Source organism: Perca flavescens, chromosome 18 (genome assembly GCF_004354835.1).
Source record: "Perca flavescens isolate YP-PL-M2 chromosome 18, PFLA_1.0, whole genome shotgun sequence".
NCBI lineage: Eukaryota > Metazoa > Chordata > Actinopteri > Perciformes > Percidae > Perca > Perca flavescens.
In genome coordinates, this window is record NC_041348.1 from 13,979,178 (window position 1) to 13,982,136 (window position 2,959).

Sequence of the window (2,959 nt, forward strand, 5' to 3'; positions counted from 1 at the left end):
TGTGCATTTATGAATTTTGTGTGCATTTATGAATTTTGTATGCATTTGTGAATCTTCTGTGCTTTTAAAATTTTCTGTGTGAATTTGTAAATTTTGTGCGCATTTGTGTATCCTATGTGTGTATTTATGAATCATGTGTGTGCATATATGAATCCTGTGTGTGCATATGTGAATGTAGTGTGTGCATTTATCTTTATTGAGACTGTTCTAGCTTCATACAGGTCCAGCTGTTCAGTATTCAACCTTAAACGTGCAATATGTCATTCTCTGTCGCTATCCGTCTCTCAAAACCATAACAAAAGGCGCAGTTCGGTGAAGTCGTGATGTAGCGCTGTTGTCTTACCCACAATTGCCATCATTGCAATCCACTTCTTCTTCAGTGTTCATCGTTCAGGAGTTTTTTGTTTTTTTTTCTCCTCTCCAAAACAAATGGACCTGGTGATTAAAACCGGTAAGTTTGGCACGTCATCAGAGGGTCTGGGGCCAAGCTGTTGCTTAAAGATTGCTTCGCTAATAAGATCCAGACTTCATTCAGTTTAAAGATATACAGTAGTTAAAACAACCATGATGCACGCTAAAGGGGATATGACGCCATTTACAAGTGGCCACAGTAACAGACTTTGATTAAAATGACAGATTTCTTTTAAACACTGTTGGAAACATTTGGGATCATAAGTACACAACTTAACAAAATATATAACATAGGTCTAGTTGTGGAAATGTTACACATTATACGTTTAAACTAACTTAAACCCTAAACTACACTTTCTTAACTTTAGAACTGAAATGATTAGTCAATCAATCAATATACATAATATATTTTGAATAGATGCAGGTTTATCTCAGTCTTCTTTGATAGTAAACAACATATTATGAAGATTAAAACATTTTATAGCATCACACTGGACATTTTCCTCCTTTTTCATTTTATTAGACTAAACCATCATTCGAGAAAATAAACAATTTGATTAATCAATAACAAACTCTTACTTGCAGCCCTAAACTGTATTTATTTACCCTACCAATAAGGAAGTATACACTGGTCAGTGAAGTCATATATACAGTATATCTGTCTGTTGACATTTGATCCTATAAATGTGCCAGACATTCATATTTTCTTTCCTTATCTTCAGATGACTGTACTCTCGAAAATAACTCCCACAATCTGTTTGTCCAACTCGAGGCTTATCAACAGCATACTTGTTACGATTTTGTCAGTTTGAACATTCACAGTATCCCAGCACAAGAGGTTATTGGCCTCAGTCCTAATAAGGGATTGTTTGCATAATCTGTAGCTTTTTGTTTGTTCAAACTTTCATATTTATAATGATTGCCCAGGGCACTTGTCACCATGCCAACAAAGTACATTGGCTGTGTACATTTTCTGTACACTTTGTACGGCCTGACCTAATGAGTCAGACATTACAGTACAGTCCTGTGGGTTCAAACTAGGGCAAACATAAACCGAGCCTTTATGAGAGTGTTTGTGCAATACACAATTATAACCATTTGACAGGTTATCCTTTACCGTGAAGATATTATATTATGAGGTTATTCAGTGTTCTACTGTGATTAAAACAGACCAAACCTGTAAAACGTATAAATCATAAAGATACCAAGTTTACACCAATGAAATATTTAAATATGAAATAGTGACATCATTTTGGTGAAATGTTGCTAGTAGAATCAGTTGAAAAGAAGTATCTCACTATTTGGAAAAGAAACATCTCAGCCTGAGCAAAGACATTTTTATTTTCTAATAATTCAAGAAATCTGTTTTACTGGTGCGTGCAGGAAAGTTGCCATTACTCTTATATCAGGACTATATGTTTTGACAGTACTCAGGTATTTATGCACAATTCCATATAGAGCATCCTTCAAAGTAAAGCAGAAGAATCAAAGAACTACATCCAAGACAAAATAAATAAAGACCTTTACTGCAACCCAGTCTTTGGTGAATGTCACATTGCAAAAAATAATAAGTCTTGATTTGCTTACATGTTCATGTTCTTTCTTAATGAGCTTGCAAGTGCATGTATGCCTAAGGCCGTGTCAGCTGCGTGGCGGCTGCATGGATTTTTCTATTGCTTTACACACCAGAAACGTGTCTGACGCGGCGCTGCTGCTGCTAGCCTTGTCTGGACATATGTATGTTTCCCATTGATAAAAGGAAATACCATGTTAAACATAAAGATATACTGATTTGATTACAGCAAAGACAACGTCGGCAGTATTGACGGCAAAATAGGCTACAGAATATTTCATTCTGTATTGACAGGTAGGCCTACAATATTAGAAAATCGATTTTTTGATTTTTTTACATTTATATCTGCATTTATATCAAAACCTAGAGATTTTCAAACATCAACATGTAATTTATTAATATGTATTCATGTCTAAATGACCTATAAACATCTTTTCATATTCTATTTTGCCTGGAAATGCTTCCAACACTTACGTGTCGCGTAAAATAGGCATTGGTTCTATTTCTAGCAGGCACGCGTTGTGAGATGTGCGTGTCACGCAGGCAGTGTGTAAGCTCTAACCTGTTAACATGGGAGCCGAAATAATAACGGACACGCCACACAGCTGACATGCTCGTGCGATGCATCTAGTGTGTAACCGGCCTAAGGCCACAGAATAACAATTCTAGGTCAGAAGTCTTTTGTATATCAATACATGAAACAAAAGTGACAGCACTATACTGACGATAGCGATGGATACACGTTTCAATGCTATATGTGTAGGAATGTAATATTCCAACTAGGGCTGGGCGAAATGGAAAAAAAATCTGATACCACGATGTTATTGACCAAATACCTCGATGTCGATATTGCGACAATATAGTTATAGAGTTGGCAGTTGGTGATTTAACAAAATATTAGATAAAAGATAATCATCAATAATGTGATGGATATAATGACTAAGTGGTTAAAGGCAAATAATAGAACAGCTAGAA